This window comes from Canis lupus, chromosome 11 (assembly GCF_003254725.2).
Source record: "Canis lupus dingo isolate Sandy chromosome 11, ASM325472v2, whole genome shotgun sequence".
Classification (NCBI taxonomy): domain Eukaryota; kingdom Metazoa; phylum Chordata; class Mammalia; order Carnivora; family Canidae; genus Canis; species Canis lupus.
Genome location: NC_064253.1, coordinates 72,454,350 through 72,478,499, shown reverse-complemented (window position 1 = coordinate 72,478,499; position 24,150 = coordinate 72,454,350). Strand labels below are relative to the sequence as shown.

The 24,150-nt window shown below is 50.0% G+C and overlaps 1 long non-coding RNA gene across 1 annotated transcript; it reads right to left on the bottom strand.

The window, feature by feature from the left end:
• Nucleotides 1-494: 494 nt before the first annotated feature.
• Nucleotides 495-11,332, bottom strand: LOC112650415 (uncharacterized). Its single transcript, XR_003130146.3, has 4 exons — nucleotides 11,011-11,332; nucleotides 8,487-8,710; nucleotides 4,882-7,364; nucleotides 495-4,135 (listed from the first exon to the last, which is right to left on the bottom strand). It is a non-coding gene; the product is annotated as an uncharacterized LOC112650415 (long non-coding RNA).
• Between the last annotated feature and the right edge of the window lie 12,818 nt (nucleotides 11,333-24,150).

Here is a 24,150-nt window from a genome sequence, read left to right as displayed (position 1 = left end):
GTGACGGGCGATGCCCCCGCTTGGCTGAGCCCGGGCCGCCGCCTCCCTCCCTCCCTCCCTCCCGCGGACGGACGCGCGCACCGCCGGTGGCCCCGGCTTCCCGAGCGCGGGCGGAGGGGCCGGAGGTGCCCGCAGTGCCCTCTGCTGGCCCGTGGCCGCAGCGGCCGCCCCGACACCCCAGCACCGCGTCTGGGGGCGACCCTCCCATGGAGACGCGGTCGACCAACCACCTGCTGCAGCCCGGAGCCCGGGGGTCCCCCCCCTGCAGCGAGCTCCGTCCCGCGTCCAGTGGGCGGGGGGAGGGGTGGTGGCTGGAGTCACAGCTCTGACCCTGTGACCTTGGGCGGACCCGCTGGGGTTGGATGGGCCTCGACTTTCTCCTCTGGGAAAGGGCCACACCAGGGGGCCTGACATGCCTGCCCCCCAGGGCGCATGGTGAATGGTGACCGCTGGGGGATGAATGCTTTCTGAGCTGGGTCCCCATGCCTAGGATCTCACACTTTTTTCTTTTCTTCGTCTTTTTTTTTTTTTTTTTCACTCTTGCTAGGAATATGGCTGTGATTACGATGTGCCAGGTGTTGTCCAAGAGGTGAGGAGGGTAGAGAAATGAATTCTTCGCTGGGCCCAAGTCAGAGGGACAGCGCTACGTTTGAAATCAAATGGAGAATTCTTATACTGGATTGCAGCCTGTTTTAAAAATAATAATGGCCATAATAACACAATTGCACGTTCGTCTAGCATTTTTTCACGTTGCAGAGTCCTTTTCCGGGCCCCTCAGAGAGATAATGGATGTGAACACTTCAGAAAATAGACAGCTTTCTGTGAAATTAAGGTGATTTGTATTGAGGGGTGAGGTTTGTCTCTATCCATCATTGACTAAACAAATCGTTTGTTTGCTCCTGTTCGATTGATAAAGAGGATCGTGGACCCCAGGAGCAAGGCGAGGCTTTACCTGCCCCTCTCTCCATCCACTCCGTCCACAGAACGCCTGCGAGGCTGGAATCCATGCTGTTTGATTGCTTCTGGGGATGGAGCGCTCACTTCCACTCTATGTGGAGGTGCATCCTCCGTCACCGGATAAGCAGATGCATGGGGTGTTCGGTCCTTCCTTCCCGTCACCGCCTCAATCCAGACAGCCAGTGGCGCTCATTTTGCCCCTAGGGATCTCCCAGCACCTTCACCCTTACTGTCGCCACACACGGACCACCTCGGTAGCCATGCTCGTAATCCTGTGTTTGGACTGTCAGCCTAGACTCGCCCCCTTCGCCCCCAGTCGGTGCTGCACATTGCTCTGTCACAAGCAAACTCAAAGTGGCACATCCCCACCTGGAGTTGTGCAGCCTGCTGGGCGAGGCCCGTGGTATCCTCCACAGCCCAGCCTCTGGCCTGCTCCCGGAGCAGGGCTTGGCAGGCCATGGCCTGAGGGCCAAATGCCACCCACGTCCTTCACGTGTGCCACGAATGAAGGATGCTTTTTACATTTTTCAGTGTAAAATGTGAGATAGACTGTTAGCCTTCAGTTTGCTTAAAGAATCGAGCACACAATCTGACCCTCCACTGACTGGTTCAGGTACTTTTCGTGTATGACGTCACTTAAGCCGTACAGGTCTGTGGGGGAATCGCTATCTTTGCCATCTGACAGAGGAGGAACCTGACACGCCAGGGACACTTCGCTTGCCCGAAGCTACAGAGCCCTGAGGTGGCCGGTGGATCAAAGACGCGGCTCCGCTGACCTCAGCCAAGCCCTCCCAGGAGTCCTGCCGGCAATCTGCCCTTCCCTTTGCTCGGATAACTCAGTTCCCACCTGGATGATGACACATCCCCTAGCAGATCCCCACTATTTGTGTCTGTGGCCTCCTGCCGACCTGAATGGGGACCTGCGAGGGGTCAGCGGTCACCTATGTTCCACTTTTATTTCCTCCCCAGTACATATCCCTACACCCAGCTCACTGCAGGTGCTGAAAGTAGTGCTCGGTGAACCAGATTGCAGGGTTTCCTACATTAGGAGCACCCCACGCAGGTACTGGGAGATCCCTAGAGTGGGGAGGAGGGTAGTCCCTGGTGAGCTCTAGCTTCAGGGGGAGGGTGAGGAGGGAGTGAGGACCCTGGAATTTGCAACTCTTGCTCTGAAGCTTGATTGACAACAGATTGCGGATGGGACAGGTTCTTCCAGAGGTGGACTCCGTGAAGAAGGCTGCAGGTGTAAGCCAGGAAGGGCAAGGATACCAGGTTCTAGAAAGACGGCAAAAAGGAAAACACCTCCAGGTAGGAGTCTTCTAAGTTTCCTATACAACAAGCAGCACTAAAATGTTTGAGATGCTGTTTAACTGCAGGGGAAAGGTGTTCCTTGTGCTCTTAGGTTCGGGAGGGGGGCTGCCCAAGGGAGGTGGATGCGAGGGCTCTCTCAGACGTTCTTTATCTCGGGCGTATTACCGTGGGGTCTACAAAGTCTCCCTTTCTTCCAGTCTTGGATTTTGGGACGAGAGTAGCAGTTGGTCTTTTAGTTCGCATCAGAGAATTACAGCTGCTCGAAGGGAAGGGAGGGCTTAACCATCGACCAATTCAACCCAATGGGAAGAAATCCTAGGCAAGAGGGAAGTAACTTCCTGGAAGGACCCAGGGACATCTTGCCAGCCGTGGGTGACGGCCAGAGCTGGATCACAGACTGGCGGCTCTCCTGCCCCTCTCATCCCTGAATATGCCCTCCGTTCTCTTCTACTGCCTTCCTCCCTGAGGCACAGAGTGTGGCTCCCTGTGGTTCTCATCAGTCGTGTCCCATGACTGCCGCCAGGGAGACACTCCATCTCTTCCTTTCGTTCTGGTGTGCAAATCCAGGGGCTTAGACGCAGGAGCTCCCTCTGGGCCAACTTGCTAGGGCCAGGGGTTGGGGCATGGCCTCCAGGGTCCCACTGCTATCCACTGAGGAGACCCCTAAAGTGGGGATGATGGCATTGTGAGCTGGGCGGCTGCTTCACCTGGTATATCTACCTCAAAAGATAAGAAACAGGGACCCACAAGGTTGTTACATAGTCTCCTCCAGAAATCCCAATTTTGGGGGGCACCTGGGTGGCTCAGCAGCTGAGTGTTTGCCTTCAGCTCAGGGGGGGACCCCGGGGTCCTGGGATCGAGTCCGGGGGTCCTGTGATCGAGTTCCCACAGGGAGCCTGCTTCTCCCTCTGCCTGTGTCTCTGCCTCTCTCTCTCTCTGTGTCTTTCATGAATAAATAAATACAACCTTAAAAAAAATAAAAATAATAAAAAAAGAAATCTCAATTTTCCAAAGAAGCTGGGATTAAAGAACACTATTTTGAGTCTTGGGTCTTCCTTTCAGGAAGAAAAGCATGGAAGTCCTCCTACATGCTAGCTGTTGTGTGTTTAATCCTTAAGGCAAGCATATGGCAAGGTAATGTTTACTCCTAACTTCTACACGAGGAAACCAAGGTAATCTAAGTGAGGACGCTCGACTGGTAGACATCTAGCCTGGCAGGGCCGTGTGCGTCCACTGATATCCCAAGCTCTTGTCCCTTTCTTTATACAGCTTTATCCCTTCCATTAACCAGAAAGTTGCTCTACCCTTTGGGACATCGGTTTCTTCTTGTAGGAGAAGTGATCGTTTCTAATAAAAGAATTCATCTTTTCTATTTAATTATCACACCTTTTCCTGTTTTCCCAGCCTCCACGGGCACACGCGTCTCTAACTCTGTGATAACTGACACATCCAGTTATTACAGAGGAAAGACACTCCTGACCTGTGAATTTCTGGGCAGTAAAGTAGTGAGTTAGTCTCTTGCTCAGGAAGATAAAACCCAGGCTCCGCTGACCAGGCTGTAAGCTGAGCTCTCAAGCCAACTTCCTGCGTGAGCTCCAGTGAGATGCTCATCTTCTCAGCCTCGGTTTGCTCATCCGTACAAGAGAGACGCCACCTGTGCTGCAGAGACCCCGGGCGTATGTGGTTGGGCTACTTAAGGAATCTCTCTAAAGCCAGTTCATGCAAGTGGATTGTTGGTTTTAGGAGCTGCCCTTGTCCACATCCATCCAAGGTCCTTGGACCTCCAAGGTTTTCTTATCTGTAAAATGTTGGGAGTTGAACAGAATACATCGCCTCCTTCCACTGTCATATTCTGAGCCTCTAGCATCTCCGCGCAGAAAAAAAAAAAAAAGTGGGAAATATCAGAAGGGGAGACAGAACATGAAAGACTCCTAACTCTGGGAAATGAACTAGGGGTGGTGGAAGGGAGGTGGGTGATGGTGGGGGTGACTGGGTGGCGGGCACTGAGGTGGGCACTTGACAGGATGAACACTGGGTGTTATTCTGTATGTTGATAAATTGAACACCAATAAAAAATAAATTTATTTAAAAAAAAGAAACAAAATAAATAAATAAATAAATATAAAAATAAATAAAAAATAGAAAGAGCAAAAAAAAAAAAAAAAAAAGGAAAATGCATGCCTATCCCTCTTCTCACCCTCCCCTGCCACCTCCCCTACCTCTCTCTCCCCAGCATCCCAGGGACTCAGTCAACACCCCTGCCCTGTGCTCCCAGAGATAACTCCAGCAGCAGGTTCTCTCCTCCTGGCTCTTAAGGTGGCCACACACTGGGCTAAATAAGCTGCTTACCAGCACAGGAAAGGATGACATTTAGAGTATCACATCTTTTTTTTTTTTTTTTTTTTTTTTTAGCTTTGCTTTAAGGGAAACTGGTTTGGGAATATGTTGGGAAGATGTCCCTCTAATTTGGTACTCGGGGCTCTCAACAGTGGGCGTGCAGGAAGAGAAGTTCATCTGTGTCTCCTTAGGTGCTTTCTAGGGGCCAAAAGATCAGTGCTATTTCCCTCCCTTCCCAAGCCCCTTGAAAATGACTCGGCTCAGCCGGGAACTCACCATGTCCCTGGCGCCGAGGCTCTGAAGCGCTAGCAATGAAGTTTAGAGGCCTGGTCAGTCGTGTCACCTTGGGGGAGTCATTTCACTTCTCGGAGTTTGGATTCCTCCTCTGCAAGGTGTTAGCGTAATAACTGCACTCGCTGAGACGTCCCATGACAATGGCCAGAGCCAGTGAAGGTCCCCCCACATCCTCTCGCTTAACCGTGCAATAGCTCTTGGACCGCAGTACCATCGTTATTACTACTGGGGGGATGAGACGGGTAAAGTTCAAAGGCGTGAAATAACTTGCCTGGTCTGGAAGGTGGCCTCATCTAGAATTCAACCCCAGTGCTATGTGACTCCTGTGCCCTTAGCCTTTAGCTCCTCAGCTGGCCCCGGCTATGTAGACGGCGTTCCCGTTGTCCGTTGCTGGGTACCACCCCACCTCACAACTTAGTAACCGAAGACAACCACCCTTGTACCATGCTTCTGGATTCTGTGGGGAAGGAAGTTGGGCAGGGTACACGCGGATGCTTGTCTCTGCTTCACAGGGTCTGGAGCCTCAGCTGGGAAGACTCAAGAAGTCTAGAGGCTGGTCTAGCCCCTGAGCTGGGGTGACTCACAGGCTGGTCTCGTTCCGATACTGCTCACCAGATCACCCATATTTAACTCTCCCCGTGGACCAGGCGCCCTCACAGCAGGGTGGCTCCCGGGTATGTGGACTGTTCCTTGTCAGCACAGGGGCTCCAAGAGTGAATGTTCTAGTGAAACAGTAGAAGCTAGGTGGCCTTTTATGACCCCACCTTAGAAATCACGCAGCAACACCACTTCCTGCAATCTGGTCAAAGCAGCCGTAGGCCTCCTCAGATTAGAGGGGCAAGGCACGTGGCTCCACCTCTCATGGATGGAGTTTTAAAGATGTTTGCAGCCATGCTCTGAAACCACCGTCAACGGGATGAGCTGTGATCTATGCTGAGACATCGGCTAGATTGATAAAGACTGAAGAATCTGATGGGATCAGGGCCAAAGGCAGCTCATCGGCTCTATGGTCGGCCTCACAATGAGCTTCCCAAGAGTCTGATGAATAGTGGCTGAAGTGGTGGGGAAAGTGCATCTTGATCTGAGTCAACACTATTTGAGACGACCTCATCTAGCATATCCTGTAATGCCGCGGGGGCTTCTAGACATGGGTGATGGGCGAGGCTGACGAGGGAGCCGATTATGACCATTGAGTCTTGTTTCCTGATGATGGATGGTGGTGGAAGGCATGGGTTTTAGGATCAGACAGACATGGGGTCAAACACAAGCTGGATTGTTTCCCAACTCTGTGAACCTGAGCCAGTAACTTGGCCTTTCTAAGTTTCGGTTCACTTTTACGTGAACTGGGACTCTTGTGAGAAGTCAAGGAGAAAGCTCCCACGTGGCGCCTGGAGCATAGTACGCACGTATTAGAATTAGTTATAGCTCTTTGTCATTCATTAAACACATATTTACTGAGCCCTTGCTATGTGGCCACCGCTGTCCTAAGTGTTTACAGTATTTTTATCATTGCTGCTATCGTTATCCTCAGCAGATGCGGTCTACCCGCTTGGAGAAGCTCCTCAGATGGAAACAGAGAGTGCAGGGGAAGGTCTGAGCCACCCGGGAAGTAGATGAGGCAGGCTGGGGCTCAGGGAACCCAGACCAACAGCCAGTTGTATCTACTGGGTAACCCAACAGGGATAGGGAAAGCCTCACACTCAATCTGGGCACACGGGTCCCAAGAATCCGAGGGCCAGCGAGACCATTCCCTGTTTCCGGGGTGGATGTACCTAATCAGGCCAGTCATGGGTGAGGTTAGTGGGTCCCTGCAGGGCTGGGGGGTCAGTGCCTGAGGTGGAGGAGTCATGGACGGGGAGAGCAGGGGCCGCACCCTCCTCCCCAGGGTGGTGAGCCTCCGAGGAGACAAAGGGCCAGAAGGGGCTTTGCAAACGGAAGGAGTGACATTAGGGATGATGCAGGGACGCAGCTCTGAAGCCAGCCGTCCTGCCCGCAGCTCTCCCCATTCCTTAATGTGATGTGAAAGGAAACGAGCACACTCTGAAGCCAGACTCTGCTTCTTAGTAACTGGGATACTTCTGACAGATTTTTCTCTTTGAACCTCAGTCTTCCCATCTGTTAAGTGTGAGTAGTGACAACCATAACCATCCTAACTGGTGTGAGTATTAAATGAAACCTCCATGTGGAGATTTGGACTTGGAGTAGGCCTGTGTTTTTCATGGTGTCCGAGGACTCCGGCGTTAGACCGCCCTGCTGCACCTGTTTAAAATACAGACCCTCCATCGACTCCTACGAGGGTTCCTTCAACCCTTATTTTGCTCCATGTTTCCCTATGGCTTTTATCACCTGATATACATACAGTACGCTGCTTCATTTTTTACTGCCTGTTTTCCCCATTTTCTTTCCTGGAAATGCCGCGAGAATAGAGATGTGGCGCTTCTCTGCCTCCAGCCCCTAGAACCGTGCTTGATAAACAGAAATAAAAGAACACAGGGACGAATGAATGAGAATCCCTGGAAGGGAGCTCTCAAATCAGCCTTTTCTTGACTCACCCCAGGGGATTCTTACACACACTCCAGGTTGGAGGACCACCATAGGACGTACTTCATCAACACTGGTTGTTTTTCCCCTTCTTTTCTCCTTAAGGATCTTAAATTTGTTTAGCTTGCTCAAAGAACCAAATTACCAAGGTGAGATGAGGGAGTAAGTAACTCTAGGATGGATAGGATAATCTGATAGTCCCCATTCTCTGTTGTCCAGCCATCCCGGCCTTGAAGAGAGAGGACTTTGGTTTTGTGTATTCTGATTAGTGTCCCTTAGGCATTGACCCCTCACAACTGGGTGCATGGGGTGCAGGACGCTGGGAGGCCCGAGAAAGCAACTTGCCCACTGACCCCACCTTCTTCTTGCTTTCATGCAGGGCCTTGCTTGCTTGCTGCTGTCGCATTAGACTTGGGATGTGGCCTATTTAGGACCAAATAGGGCATGGCCTCTGGCCTAGCAGGATGGACCACCGTTCAGAACTGCACCCTGCTTCCTGGACTGATCCGGCTCTGGTCTGGGAGTGAACCCAGGGTGGCTGGCTGACCAGCACCCAAAGGCCATGGAAATAGAGGGTCAAGGGTGTACCAGAGACTGAGGGAGAAGGGAACTGGCATGCATGCACCTGCTACCCTATTGTTCATATATCACCTCTCTGGCTTTGAAGATTTGAAGATTTTGGCAGTTATTGCCTGTGTGACTTTGGGTCATTGACCTCCCTTTCTGAGCGTTGGTTGAGTCATCCATAAACTGGGAGTAGTAACAACCACTCACAGGGGGTCCTTGTGTGGATTTAATGCCCTAGGTGTTTCCCTTCTTTCTTTTTTAACTCCTTAAACCCCAATTCATGGAAGGGAAAACAAAGGAGACTGTTAGATGGAGGAGGTTGCCTGCTGCTGGGGACACAACATGCGGCCCTAGGGACAGGGCCAAGGGCAGGGATGTGCACACTGGGGGAACTTTGGAGCCACTTGACTTAAGGAGCTCAAGCTAATCAATCCCTCTCAGCTCATCACGGGCCCTGCAATCAGGGCTCCCCTGCTCACCTGCTGCTCTGCCCTTGGGGACGCACCAGAGCCAATCATGGGGCATTGTTCTCTCAGCTCAGTTCCTCGGAGGAGCACTCGGAGCTTGGCCAGGAGACAGCAGGACGACTCATGGAATCCCAGGCATGGGGTTTCGATCTGGACGGCCCAGTGCAATACCGGCCCTTCTCTCACAAGAATAAGGAGGTGATGTGACTCAGCCAAGGTCGCAGAGAAAGCTGGATCTGGAGAAAGGAGGAGATGTTTATATTCACTGGAATTCCCATTCATTCATTCAAGAGTGTTTTACCCATTGCCTGTTATGAGTGCAGGGCATCTCAGGTGTCACAAGGCCATGCTGCAATCCCAATTCTACCCTCTTTCCGATGCTCCATTCTTTCTTCTCTAAAGCCCAAGGGCATTCCAGTGGTCACCTCACTCAGACCTGGGCCAGGGCTACAGAGGCTTTCCTGCCTGCCCCTTCATGCCCTTCCCCCGGCTCGGTCCTAGACTCTCAAGCTCTAGAAATTACTCAGGACACCAGGAAATAGTGGATCCAATTGGAGTCAGCGGAATTTACTTTATTTGAATTGACTTGAACTGAATGAAATGGAATCGCAAGATTAAATGGAAATAATTGAATTGAAATGTAGCAAACTGGATTGAATCAGGATTAATTGAAATAAAATCAATCGAGAATGTATTGAATCATAGTACTAGGAAAGGTACGGACCTCACCTCCCCCCACCCCCGACCCTGCTCCTTGTATAGCGAGAGAGTGAAAGCCCAGCAAAGGCAAGTGTGGTGCAGGAGGTGATAGAAACTCAGTGACTTTGAGAAGGTCAAGCAAGTGGCAGAGCCGGGCTTCCAAGCCAGGTCGTCCGACTCCCTGGTCAGCATTTATCTCACTATTCCGTATTTCCAGAATTAGTAGAGTCTGAGGTTGCAAGCCAGGAGCCACTAGAAATCAGCAAGTGAAGAGGACTGTGGGAAAAATGATGTGCCCGATTTTAATCACCTCTCCACCTTCTCATGAATAACCAAGCTTGTCGTCCTCTGACGCTGGCTTTCCAAAATAGTTCCCGTCTGGGCTGTGGTAGGTACACGGAGAAAGGGAAGCGTCAAGTCTCTGAGCCTAGTGGCAGAAGGAATGGCAGCGAAGTTCTCTGGCCGTGATTCCCCTGAAACTGAATTTACTTTGAGGAATAAAGATGTGACACTTGCAGCGGACCACCTTCCTTGAATTCCCAATCACGAGATCACTGTGCCTGAAAGTCCACCATTCGTCCTGTTCCTTGGATGATGTTTTTTTTTTTTTTTTAATTCTATTAAGATACACATGTGGTAGCTGGAGGAGGTACAGCATATTTAATACCCACATATTAGTGTAATGACCTTATCGCACCAACTATCTGACACTAGAACGAAGGCTTGTGTGGACGGTGGAAGGAAGTAGAGTTCGCAGGAGGGAAGTTGGTTTGGATCAGTGGCCAATGCAATTTTTTTAAAGACATTGATATAAATTGCTCTACCCAGGAATTTAAATCTGAAAGTCTCTGTAATGAGGAGGTATTATTCTTATGATGAAAGCGTTAGATAATAATAGTCTATACTCGGGAGGAAAAGGCAAATGGTAGCCCATTGACCCTTTGCGCCCTCTCTCCCCTCACGTGGTCATAACTGCTGATCAGTGCTCAACGTAAGAATTAAGGTTCGCAAGTAATCTTTATAACAGTGTGGGGAGAGGTAAATCGGGCACTCTCGGCCTCGTTTTACGGAGGAGAAACTGAGCTCTGGGATCGCCAGTGATGCTCCTTCAGTCTCAAGGCAAATCAGAGGCAGGAGGAGGACCAGAGCCTTCATGCCGGCTCCCCAAATCCAGAAGTCTCTCAGGCGTATTGTATATGCTGTACAATTGCCATCGATTTCCCGTCATTGTTCCTTGGTTGTGTGGGCCAGGGGAGGCAGGAGTCAGGGGGTGGCACCTCCACAGCCAAGGGTGGCCACAGTGCATTTCACAGACTTGAGCCAAGAGGCCTCTGGAGAGCGTAATCATCCTAGTGAGCTGCGGTGCTTGTCAAGGTATGTGGTCGGGATGCTCGTTGCTGTGACCTGGACACAACCTGCCCTGCATGGGAACAGCAAGCTGGCCGGCAGGCCCTCAGCCCACCACAGGCTGGCCTGGTGACGCACCAGGGGAGGAGGCCAGCAGCTTCCCTGGCTCCACGTTCTTTAATGTTTATGATCACAGCTGTCTCTTGCCAAGGAGCCCTACACCCAGAAGTAAGGGTCCTGTAGGAATAGATGGGTGGTGGCGAGGCAGTGTTGCTGATAGATTTTGGCAGCGGGATGGGTCCTCACTCTACCCTCAGAGGTTTCAGGTACCCCAGAGGTACCCCCAGAGGTTTCTAACCCCAGCAGGATGGGTCCTCACTCTACACCCAGAGGTTTCAGGTACCCCAGAGGTACCCCCAGAGGTTTCTACCCGCAGCGGGGTGGGTTCTCACTCTACCCCCAGAGGTGAATTGGACTCAGGAAGACGTACAGAGGAGAATCGCAGTCATGCAGCTTAGACACGCGCGCGTCCAATCTCCATCCATAGGAGGGATCCTCTCAGGACACGGCTGTGCCCAGCGCCAGGGACAACCCATGGGAGGAGCCTCAGGCCAGCCACCGAGGGGCTTCCCTCACTGGGCTTCATTCCAGGGCTCATTTTGCTCCAGTTCCAGTAACTGTGTTGTTTTTATGTTCCCTTTGGATCAAGTCTCCACACACGTTTCTGCCATTAGCGTCATTGAGCCCACGGATACTTAACGGGTGCTGTTCATGTGACAGGCACTGTTCTAAATCCTGGGAATATAGAGGTAGAAATGGTAGACAGTGTCTGCATGGCGACTGTATCCATGGCGAGACAAACAAACAAACACAGGTACGCTGTACTGTCGGGAGTGGCAAGCCTCATGAAGACCAAGAAATGATGCAAAAGCACCAAAGATATTAATCTAGTTAGTGGATGTGGAGGGGGTGAGGTGGTCAGAGAGGGCTTCCCTGAAGATGTAGAGTTGGAGCAGACTCCAATTTGGTGGAAGAATGGGTCCTGTGACTGTCTGGGGGAAAGTGTTCCAGTTGCAAGGGGTCAAGGACAAAGACATGGAGATGGGGACAGAGGGGAATGTCAAGGAGCCACCAGAAGGCCAGCCAGGCTTCAGTGACAGGAGAGCAGAGGGGAGCAGTGGGAGATGAGGCCAGGTAGGGAGCTGGACCTAATTCCTTACTGTTAGGTGGGCCGGACAGAGCCTCGAAGGCCAAGGTAAGCTTGCTGGGGTTCTCAGTCCAGTCCATGTTCTGGAAGATTCCTCCGATGTTAGTGGCACCTTCCTGGGACCAAAGATGCCTCACTCCGTGCTCTTGTTGGATGGCCCCAAAGTTGGCTGATTCCAGCTGTCAATCCGTGTCTCGACTTCGCCGTAGCAGCCCAGAGCAGCAGTTGCTAAAGCTGAAAGACGCAGAGGGGGCTTCAAGTCCCCGCGTTTTACTCGTGGATTATTTTTCTCTTTGCCCCTGGGATTGAACCAAATTCCATTCCAGTTTAAGGCTGGCCCTTGCTGCTTGCCGGTCTCGGCCCCAGCAGGTCTGCGTTGCTGCCCCGCTCCGATGATCTCCAGACGTACTTGGGAAGCTGCCTCTGCTCGACTAAGACAGGAGTACTTTGTGATGGAGATTGTAATTGGAAAGAAGTGTGAATAATTGATGTGTTTTCTTCTTTCTTGTTGGTGAGCGAAACTGGCCCCAGCCAACCTTTTGGCTCCCGCCTTGCCACACCCCGCAGCCCTATTTCAAGCCCTTGAGTGTTTGCACACACTGCACACTGCTCTCTCTGCCAGGAGTGTGTATCCCCCACTCCGTCTTCACTTTAAGCATCTACTCACAAGACAGATTTTTTTCCTGAGAAGTCTCTTGACAATCCCGGGTTGCTATGCAGGCTTCTGGTGGGTTCTTTTGGCATCGTGTCTTCCCCTGCCCCCTTTGATGTGATGCTCTAATTAGCTAGTCCTAAACTTGTCCTCCCCTGGAGAAAGTCTACTCCAGGCCTGAGGATGAGGGTAGAACTCGATGGTTAAAGCTTCACAAGAGGCATATGGCCTGAGTTCAAATTCTGGTGCTTCCATTTGCTAGCTCTGTAGATTTGGGGTAAGTTATTTATGTTCTTCTCTGTGTAAATCTCATCTCTAAAACTGGGAAGGTAATCATGCTTTCTTATTAGGGCTACTTGGAGGGGTAATCAATGCTAATTGACCTCTTTGTGTCTCCTTTGGCCCCCAACATATCAACCACAATGAGGTTTTTTTTTTTTTTAAATGTACTCTTTCCACAGATTTCTCACATGCTTATAACCTATTTCTCATTAGTCAAGTCTCAGGTCCCATAACTACTCAGAGAGGCTTTCCGTGGCCACGCATTTGAAGCAGACCCTCCCCTAACCAAGCCACTCTGTCCCATTACCCTTCAGAGTCGTGAGCAGTGCTATTTACCTAACATTTTCGGTTCTACCTTTTTCTATGGACTGGACAGGAAGATACTCAGTGTTTCTTGCTGTTGGGTGGAGTTGTGCACCTAGTTCTAGACAATGAGTTGTCAGCGAAAGTAATAGAAATTATTCTCTAAGCTTTTAAAGATTTTTATTTATTCATTTTTAGAGAGAGAGAGAGAGAGAGAGCATGCAAGCACATGAGCAGTGGGGATGGGCAGAGGGAGAGGGAGAGAGAGAACCCCAAGCAGGGTCCAGCTCAGTGTGGAGTCCAATGCAGGGCTTGATCCCGTGACCCCTGAGATCATGACCGGACCCCAAATCAAGAGTTGGGAGCTCAACTGACTAGGCCACTTGGGCGCCCCTTCTGAGCTTCCGATTGCCAAGGCAAGACCTTCCAGACATATCTTTTCCCTCTGACATGGTACCTGGCAGTACCCAAGAGGAGCCCCTATATGATGATGATGAGGGGTACTGTCCTTCTCCATCCTCTACCCAGGATGTGGCATAAACAACAATATGTCTTATGACACTTAAGACCTGGGGGTCAGTTATGACTGCAGCATAACCCAGGCTAATCTGGCTGATTTACCCTTTGAATTATTTATCTTTATCTATGAATACGAGTCTTAGTTACTTCTCAGTGTCTACTCTCCCTCACGTCTGTAGTCATAGAACTCTTCATTTTTAGCTAAGGAGTGGCTTTGCAGAATAAAGACTACATTTCCCAGGTCCCCTGACAGGTGGTCTCGCCACGTGACAAGCTCTGGCCAATGTGATGTGAGTGGACGTGAAGTCTGCCCCTTCTGAGCCTCACTCTTAAAAGCCACGTCCTCTCCTTCCTCCTGGCTAAGAGATGGAAACGCCGACTTCACCTCTAACAAGCAGATAGGGGAGATACTGTTGAGATGAGAGAACAAAAAGAAAGAGAGAACCAGGTTTTCCGACAGCGTGGAATCATCACACCAGCCCCGGATTCCTTATGTCTGGGCTGTTATATGATTAAAAATAAACTTTAAATCTTGTACAACCTCATGTTATTGGGGTTGCTATTCTAGTGATGCAGGCTGTATTGCTCACCAATATCTTAGTTCTTCAAGTCATCTTGCTCGTTCATTCCATTGGTTAGTGTCTATTCCCACCGCCCCAGCACACGCGCACACATGCAGGTGCCATGAGGACAGGAATGATTTCTTTCCCGTTCATGGCTGCACCCACTGAGCTTAGCACAGAGCCTGTCGCAGACTAAGTGTCGAGGAGTATCTGTTGAATAATCAAGTGTACGTGACGGACAGTAATCCCTGAGTAGATCATTATTGATTGTTGTTAGATATTACTCTTCTTTCTATTACTTTTCTACTAGCCATCAGAAAGCTTTGGTCACGTCACAGTTCCTAAGGCCCCACCGCCCGATGTTCCTCTGGCCTGCAAGAGCCTTTCTCTTCTTTCTTATTTACCAAATCCTTTCAAGAACAAGCTCTGGACTCACGTCAGAGATTTACAGAATGCAATGGCTCAATGGCTATAGGGGACCTTAGCAGTCACATGGCATGACTCTCATTTTACAAGTGTGTGAACAAGCTCAGAGAGGGTGGGATTATCTTGTATTTTAGTTGGTTCTGGCAGTTGTGACACAATACCATAGGCTGGGTGGCTTAACGACAACAAAAATTTCTTTCTCACTGTCCTGAGGCTGAAGTCCAAGATCAAGGTGCCAGCAGGTTTGGTGCCTGGCGAGAGAGTCCACCTCCGGTGGCCGACTGCTGACTTCTTGTTTCCTCCATGACCAGAGAGGCCAAGAGAGCCCTCCAGCATCTCTTTTCGAAGAGCACGAGTTCCACTGATGAAGGCTCCACCCTCAGAACCTAATTATCCCCTAAAGGCCCCACCTCCAAGTACCACCACACTGGGGCTGAGGATTGCTGCATAGGAATCTGGTTTTGGGGTCGGGGTGGGGGGGCCAGTCCGTAGCAATTTGTTACAAGTCATACATTAACTGATGAGAGAAGGGTCCAGAGTCTAGGATTCTTGCCCTTCTTTTAGTGTGCTTATTGTCGCAAGAATTTCCAACTCCTCTTGGGTGAGTTATTCTTTGATCAGACTTAAAAGATACAGGTGGACTGTACATCCCAACATCTCCTACATTGGGACTCTGTAGTTGCTGGGTGATCGTGTCCTCACCTTTGCCCGTCAGGACTTGCCCACACTTGGAACTCAAAAGGGCTAAAGGCAGAAGGGTCCCTGAAAGGTGAGTGAGATAACTGCCTCAGTCTCCGTGTGAGGGCACCAGAGACGCGAAAAGAAAGATGAAGAGACTTCTCTGACCACACTTGGTCCATTTAGAGACTCTGGGAGGAATCTCCAGCATTCTCTACGGAAATGTTGCCCAAAGTGGGAGTGTAACACTTCGATGGCCCGGGAGTGTAACACTTTACAGCCCAGGCTTGACAGCATTTAACAGGGATGTGGGTGGGAGCTCAGTGATCACGTGTCAAGAAGAATGAATCCCATGAGCGTTGCTAAAACCCGCCGCCGGCACTGAGAAAACATACAGTTCAGCACAATAAATACAGCATAGCCCCCAAGCTAACCCAGTAGAACCAACGAGGGGGCCTGCCCTCCTTTCCTCCCCAGCGTTAACCTTCTTCAAGTCCAGGGCAAGTGAAAGAAAAACTAGAAAAATAATGCCTGTCATAGTGCAGGGGCCTGGGAAATGTCCTGGAAATCAGTTCGTCTGGCCCTTTCAGCTTTTCGCAGCTTCCCCTCCTCCTCTGATACCCAGCAGGCGCCTTACAGTTGCAGTTGCAGGCCCTGGAAGGTGTGGAGGGATCCCCAGTAACTGGCCTAGCAGCTCCCAGAAGATTTGATCAATAAGACCCTCCATTAACAAAAAAAAAAAAATGCTTGTTTGATCAAATATTCACGATGCAAATTAGCGTAGTCACAGTTCTGGGTTATCTCCTGATTACAAAAAAGAAGAAAACAACACAAACATTAAAAAAAAATCCCCCCAAAAAGAAAAAAAAGCACATGGAACTTCTCAACTCCGTATTTCTCTGCAATCTTTGATCACAATCTTTTTAAAACCGATTTAGCAAACCATGACTATGTCAGAGAACACTCTGGAAAAGCCAGTGTACGGGATCCCTGGGTGGCGCAGCGGTTTAGCGCCTGCCTTTGGGCCAGGGCGCGATCCTGGATATCCGGGATCAAATCCCACGTTGGGCTCCCGGTGCATGGAGCCTGCTTCTCCCTCTGCCTGTGTCTCTGCCTCTCTCTCTCTCTCTCGCTCTCTGTGTGACTATCATAAATAAATAAAAATTAAAAAAAAAAAAAAAAGAAAAGCCAGTGTAGCCCAAACCCGTCATTTGGGGTTTGAGACTCAGAGGAGGGAAACCGGCAGGGTGGGGACGCGAACCCGGGTTCCCTGATCCAGAGTCCACTGTGTGCAGTGTCTCCCCGTGAGTGACACGACACGTTCTCAAAGCCGTTCTCAACGGTCCCTGTGTCATTTAACAGCCCATCTGCCAATGGATCATGTCACAGAAACATGCGACCGAGACAATGTGTCGTGAAACAAATGGCTTTACAAGCCGGGGGACCAGCCCTGTGTCCTGCTCCTTAGGAGCGATCTGCGCGTGTGACGTGGGTGTGACAGGCCCAGCGAAGGGCTGGCTCAGCTCGTGTACAGTCCTGCAGGCAAGGGGCTGACGGCTCCGCCACCAAGTCGCCGTGCTCCCCCTGCGGTCCCTGCGGCTGCCGGCTGGCCCGGGGCTTCCATCCACACTCTGGGTCACCCACGGCCTGGAGGAAAATCTCGGGCTTTCAGTTCTCACGTGGCTCCCTTCTCCGATTTCCATCCTTATTGGACTTAGGATCACAGGTGGTTCTAGGGGCCCCCGGGGGCTCAGTGGTTGAGCATCTGCCTTCAGCTCAGGCCGTGACCCCGGGGTCCTGGGATCGAGTCCCGCATCGGGCTCCCTGCAGGGAGCCTGCTTCTCCCTCTGCCTGTGTCTCTGCCTCTCTCTGTGTGTCTCTCGTGAATAAATAAGGAATATCTTTTTAAAAAAGTGGTTTTCACGGACTCACGCGGGAAGCCTACCTATAACGCTCCCACGCTTACCTTGACTTCTTCCGTCCAGTGCAGCAGGAGCAGAGCCTCTTCCTGCCAATGACCACAATGACCACCCCCTGCCCGCGCTCCAACCCCTACGCCCCCCAACCCCAGGGGTCTTCCAACCTCTGTTCTCCGTCACCATCTCCCTCTCTATGGGCTTCTCAGCAGTTTACAAACACACTCTATTGTTTTCCTTTTGCACGGATGCGTCAACGGGAGGGATTAATCAAGTCGCCTACGGTCACGCAGCAAATGTAACAATGAACACACGTCCCTTCAGCTACTGAAAGTTTCTCTATGCTTCTCCATAAAGTTCTCAAAAACACCGTCGAGCATGCGGTCTCTGTTCCCCGCCGCGTCATTCCATCTTCACCTCCCTCCAGCTTTCTGGCTTCTCACTTCAGCCCAAATGCAGCCACTTCATGTTGCCAAGTGTAAGGTGGGCTCTGCGGTCTTCACTCCACTTGACCTCCCAACCGTCTGGAAAACACTGCCACTGTCCTTGGAATCCTCTCCTGTTCTCCTCCCACTTGGCTGTACCCATTCTCCGCTTCTCCTGCCAGCCCCTCCTTTTCTACCTAAGATGCTCAGCTCCCCAGACCTTGATCTTGGGTCCCTTCCCCTCTTGGATTCTCTGCTTTGCTTTATCGTGATCTTCGTCTCTCACTGTTCGCTTCCTCTGTGGGCAACACACACCCTTCCCAGGATTACGTTTCATCTCCATGCAGCGGCTGCCACATTTATCCCCCTGGTCCAGACTCTCTTCTGGGATGTAAGCTCATGACCACTCGTTGCCCTGACGCTTCCAGACACTTGTCCCCAACTGCAATCTTCACCTCTTGCCAGCCTCCTGCTTCTTCTTAAGTTTCTCATCTCCCTTAATCACCTAATTTCCTTTTTTTTTTTTTAAGATTTATTCATTTCTTTTAGAGAGAGAGAGAGAGAGCACATATGGGAGGGGCAGTGGAAGAGGGAGGGAGAATCCCAAGCAGACTCTGAACTGAGCTCAGAGCCCAATGTGGAGTTCGACCTCATGACCCTGAGACCACAACCTGAGTCAAATCCAAGAGTCCAACGCTCAACCACCTGCACTACGCAGGAGCCCCAATCACCTAATTTCTTATGTCAGAAGCTTGGGAGTCATTTTGGACACCTTGCATTCCCTCCTCCCTCTGCCAGCTCAGGCATCAATCACATTATCTTACTGAATCTGTGTCCACAGTGCAGCGCAGATTTATCGACTCCTCACCATGCTCACTGCCTCCCCTGCGTCGAAGACAGCCAATAGTCACTTGATGCCCTACTGATGGGTTCTCCACCTAGAGGCAGCATGCTTGGTTTCATTTTTAAAATCATAGATCTGATTATTTTGCTCCACCACTTAAAACCTCCAGCAGCTTCTCCTTAGTCTTTGAATGCAGGTCGCAATCCTTCTCCTTGTCTACAAAGACCTGCAATGATCTTACCTGCCCCCCAACCAACCTGTCTCCACTCTCCATATCTGCAGGGTCCACTCACTCTGGCATTTCATCTACTACTCCAATGCTACTTGCTCCCTCTTGCCTCAAGGCATTTACACCTGCAGCTCTCTTTCCTTTAAAAAACACTCATTTCTGGGATCCCTGGGTGGCATAGCAGTTTAGCGCCTGCCTTTGGCCCAGGGCGCGATCCTGGAGACCCGGGATCGAATCCTGCATCGGGCTCCCGGTGCATGGAGCCTGCTTCTCCCTCTGCCTATGTCTCTGCCTCTCTCTCTCTCTCTCTCTCTCTGTGTGACTATCATAAATAAATAAAAATTAAAAAAAATAAAAAAAACACTCATTTCTTACCAACACCTCTGAGAGAAATATCTCCTGACCTACTGGATCAAGTCAGTCCTCGTCTCCACGACCATCATTAAAACACTTATGATCCTTTCTTATGAAGATTGTTTCTTTCATTGCATTTATCGATAATTTAATTATACAATCATCTGTAGAGATCACAGACTTCACATCTGCTTCCTTGATTAGAACATATTGGGACTCTTGGGTGGCCCAATGGTTGAGTGTCTGCCTTTCAGCTCAGGGCGTGATCCAGGGATCTGGGATCAAGTCCTGCATTGGGCTCCCTGCAGTTTATAAATAAAGAAATATTAAAAAAAAAAAAAAAGAAAGAGCACAACATCCATGAGGGCAGGCACCAAACCTTATGTGCTTTATGATTCTAGCTTGAGCACTGTAGTTGTCACATGATCCTTGTGCAATAAATATATGCAGAATAAACACAAAATAAATAGTATGAAAATGTTTTTGAAAATGAAAGGAATCAGATGTAGAGTATTTCAATCCGAGGTGCTTTATCTCTCTGGATGTCTGTGGCCTTGTCTGGGAAACGGAGGGAAAAAAGGCCCACCTTGCCTATGTCATGAGTGTCGGGATGAGGGAGTGAGCTCGGAGGGCTCGGTGGGTCTCTGCAAACACACAACAAACTGTTGTTATTGCTCTTTGCTTCCGACTGGCTCTGGAAGGAGGAGCGTGGGCTGCTTTTGTGATAGAAAAATACAACCTTAGATTTCTAGTGTGACCTTGAGAAGGTCTGTCTCTCTGGATCTCAGTACCTCCAGGCAGAAAAGGAAGCAACTGGGCCAGACGTGCCTGCAAGGTCCATTCCTTCCTTGTCACCCTAAGATCCGCTCCCACACACCAAGGTACAGAGATGGCTCAGTCAAATGCTCCGGCAGGTGATTTGTGCTGTCACAGATGATCACCAGGAAGGTGCAAAGTTTATCTCCAGAGCAACGCCACATCCAGAGGACACCTCATGGGGCCACATGGCCAGTTCTCATGGACAAGCCTGAGCTGGGTGTCAGGGGCCAGGATTTCGAGTCCAGATCTGCTGCTTTTCGGTTGTAGAAGCCGGAGCTGGTCTCTGATACTCTGGGAGCCTCAGCCTCCTTACTGGAAATGCACAGGGGTCATAAAAGTGACCTCACTGAGCCAAAACAGGGAGAAAACAAGATCGTGGTCAGGAGAGTCAGCTGCAGATTCAAAAATGCTCCACACCGTGTTCAGCGGGCAGGCACGTGACATCTCCTGAACAGTGGGAGTGGGTCCTATTATCCTTCCACACAGATGCCTGCCATAGAGCGGTGGAAACAAAGGGTGACACAGGCAGCCCTAGCAGTTTAAAGCAGCAAATCGTCCCCTGTCCTTAGCCTGCAGCGCAGAGCACAATTTTTTATCCAGAGATGGCAAAATTGGGCCTGGAGTCACTTGATACCGCAGGCTATTGTCTCACAAATGATTTATTAACCAAGGCTGCTCCATGCTCAGAAGTTTGCACGCTGCCCAGGGTCCCCTCTCCAGAAGGGAATCTTCCTCCCCTAGGGAATGATTCTCTGGAGATGAAAATGAAAACTCTGTTTGGGACGCCTGGGTGGCTCAGTGGTTGAGCAGCTGCCTTCAGCTCAGGTTGTGATCCCGGGGTCCTGGGATCGAGTCCCACATTGGGCTCCTTGCAGGGAGCCTGCTCTCCCTCTGCCTGTCTCTGCCTCTCTCTCTGTGTCTCTCATGAATAAAAAATTAAAATCTTAAAAAAAAAAAAAAGGAAAAGCAATTCTGTTTGTCCTGGGGCAGTCTCCTGGAAGCTCTCTTTTTGGCTAAGTCCTAAGAACATTCAAGGGTCCACCCCTGTGGAATGGTTAGCGAGGGGCAGGACCACCTGGTAAAAGGTGTGTCTTAAATTGTGTCTGCTGAAAAATAGCTCTGTGCATCTACGTGTATGCGTGCAAGTGCATGTGAAAAGGACAGCAAATACAAATAGTTTAAAAATCCAAAGTCTGCCATTTGCTATCTTTATAAACTTGGGGAGGTTGTTCAGTTGTTCCAGCCCATGTTTCCTCTCTTGTGGAGGGATATATTAATGCCTCTGTGATGGGATCATGTGAGACTCAAAAGATGACAAAAAAAATAGATGAAATGCAGATTGAGCCTTTAGCTCTACATCTGACACATTCTAGGGGTTCCTGGGTGTCAGAGATGTTTCTTCCCTTAGGAAAGGCCAAGAGGTCACCCTGGGCCTGGCAACTTGAAAGGTGGTGCCTGCAGCAGCTATTCCTCACTTTTGTGGCTGTATCAGTCATCTACTGCTGCGTAACAAGCAACCACAAATCTCAAGGCTATGCTGTGAGCATTTATTTACCCTCCAGCCCTGCTGATCTTAGCTGGACCCAGCAGGCAGCTCTAAGCTACAAATTGGCAAGGTCTATGCCATGTGCTTCTTGTCACCCTTGGACCAACAGGCAAGCCCGGCATGTTCTCGTAGGGATGGTAGAGGTTCAAGACAGCAAACAGGGATGCGAGAGAGCTTTGGAAGCCCACACTCAGGATGGACACTGTCATTCCCGCCCCTCTCCTTTTGTCCAAAGCCAGTCACGTGGTGTGGCTCAAATTTAAGAGTTTATAAAGACAGTAAATGCACTTGGCATTTTAGGAAGGAGGGAAGTAAAAATCACTTGGCAAAGGTTATGAATACAGGACGGGGTAAAGAACTAGGGCCATTAATAAAGCCTAGCACAGCTGCTATGCGTCCAGAAACTCTTCATTTTTCATGTATGTGGAAGGGGAACACGATATAAAGGGTGGAAGGAGAGTCCCTCCTCCCCCTTTCTAAGCAGTAGGAAGAAAAATATTTTCTCCCCTGCTTTCAGTAGCTAAAGCATGGGAAATAAATGAAGCAGAGCAATCCTATATTCCAGCCCAGGATATTGATTCTTTTCTTGATAAATTCTATATATTTTTATTTTCTAAGATCACTTCGGATTCATCTTTTTATCAAGTAACATATGCACATCATGCAAAAGTCAAAGGATCTAAACAACCATGTTACAAGAAGAGGACGCCTCCAGTCTCCCGTCTCCCAATCACACAGTTCTCCTACTTGACCAAACTCATAACCAACGATGGTTTGCAGCCTTCCAGGGAAATCGGTTTAGATGCTTGCATCAGCACACCCATCCCTTTTGCTTGACATAAGGGATGCACACACCATTCTGTACCTTGATTTTTCACTTGGCAATAGATCTTGTAGATCTCGCCAGGACAGGAGCAACTCTTTCTGTTAAACAGCTGCCAATATTCCTTCGGGGGGAAGGGAGGCTGTGGGTTTTGAAGGAGCAATCCAAAGATTCAGGGTAAGTTAGAAATCACTTGTGAGGCTTCAGTGTGGTTGGGAGCTCCGGCAATAGGACATGAGTACAAGGGGGTTGGGCGAACAGGATGCCTGAAGTAGATCATTCCTGTGCCAAGAGCGTGGCTGTGCTCCGTCTCTTTCCATTCCTACCTGTGTCTGGCCTGACCGCCTTCCCAACAGCGCTCTGGATCCCCCAGTATGTCCCTCGTCTGCCGACATTTATACCACGTTGGCGTCTTTCATCTGTAGTTGAGAACCCTAACTAACACAGAGTGCTGTCAGGAGCAGGCTGTCCGCCGGAGACCTGGGATCGGTAGGACCAGTGCAGGGCTGAAGACGGCCACAGTCCGCTGCTACAGAGTGATGGGAATATCAAGGAAGGGGCAATGAATGGGGAGGCGACAGTGCAGTGTCCCGGGCCTTCACGCACCAAATGTTTCCTGAGCTCTTACCATGTGCCGGATGTGAGTCTAGGTGTTGAGGATCCAGTGAAAGGAAAATGGACAAGGTCTCTGGGCTCATGGAATCAAATTCTAGTGCAGCAGAGACACTAAAGGAGCAAACAAACGTACAGTATGATGTCAGGTAGTGATCCGTCTCAGGAAAAGGGAGCAGAGGATGACAGGGGTAGCATTTTAATGAGAGAGAAGAGAAGAGGTCACCAGCCTCCACCAGCACAAGCTTCTGCTCAGTTAGCACCTCTTCTGCCTTTGGGCAGATGGATAGGCAGTTGTCCAGTCCATGGGTTTGAAGACCTACCTCCCTTTTCATTTATTCCCTAAAAATTTGTTATAACATTGGACCTCTCCTCTAGAGCCGAACATTTCCTGTGTAGATGCTGCGGGCAGCAGTGCCCTGCCCAGGTGGGAGCCTTCCTTCACACAGACCACTTAGTAAGACCACACTGGGAACTGGGAACAAAGGGGGTCTAGGGAGGTAAGATGAAGTGAGTGCGATTCAAGCTTCACCCCGAAGGTCTTGGTGGCAACTTGGGGCTTGCAGAATCACCCTCACACCATGTGGCGCTCATGGTGCTCCACACCCAGACTCTAATTTGTCTCTTCAGGGCTCCTTCTCATTTCTTCTGCTTGGAATATTTTCCAGCAAGTGATGCCTCCCTTCCCTGTCCCCCAGGGGGTGGGCTATAATCTCATGCCCTACTTTGGGATCAGCCCAGTGTAGGGTGAGGATAGAGGCAATGCGATGGAAGGTTTTGCATGTTCTTGTGCAGGAGGTTTGTTCTCTTGAAAGTCTGCAACCCTCCATGAGAAGAATAGGTCTGACCAGCCGCTACTCTGAGGACAGTGGGGGCCCCTGTGAATCAGATCTGCACCAAATGATGTCTGAAGTATGAGTGGAAAAAAACATAAAAGCTTGTGCTGTAAGCCACTAAGTCTGGGGACTGCTTATGGAGCATGTTTGCAGCGATAGGTAATACTTCAATAATGAACTAAATAATTCACTGCTTGGCTCCATAGGGCTTTGATGTGGGAGTTTTGCCTGTAGGGTCCCATCCATTTGAGCTGGCCTCTCTCTCTCTAACCATCATATCTGCATGTCTAAGGCAGAATTGCTAAGAAGATGTCTTGGAGACAAGGAAACGTGGGCTTGAGTTCCTATTTGGCCACTTATTAGCTCTGGGGAATCACTAAGTTTCCTGTGCTTCAATTTCCTCAAGTGTAAAATGAGATTAATAATGTTTACCTTTATAGGCTCTTGCAAGGATTCAGTATATCACATATGTAAAGCTTGGTGCTTGCTATGTGCTCAGTAAATGTTTCCATTTTTATTACATGTTTTCTTAGATAACTTTGCAATAACGCTTTGAGGCAGGGTGTATTATTACTACCATTTTATATGTGAAGAAA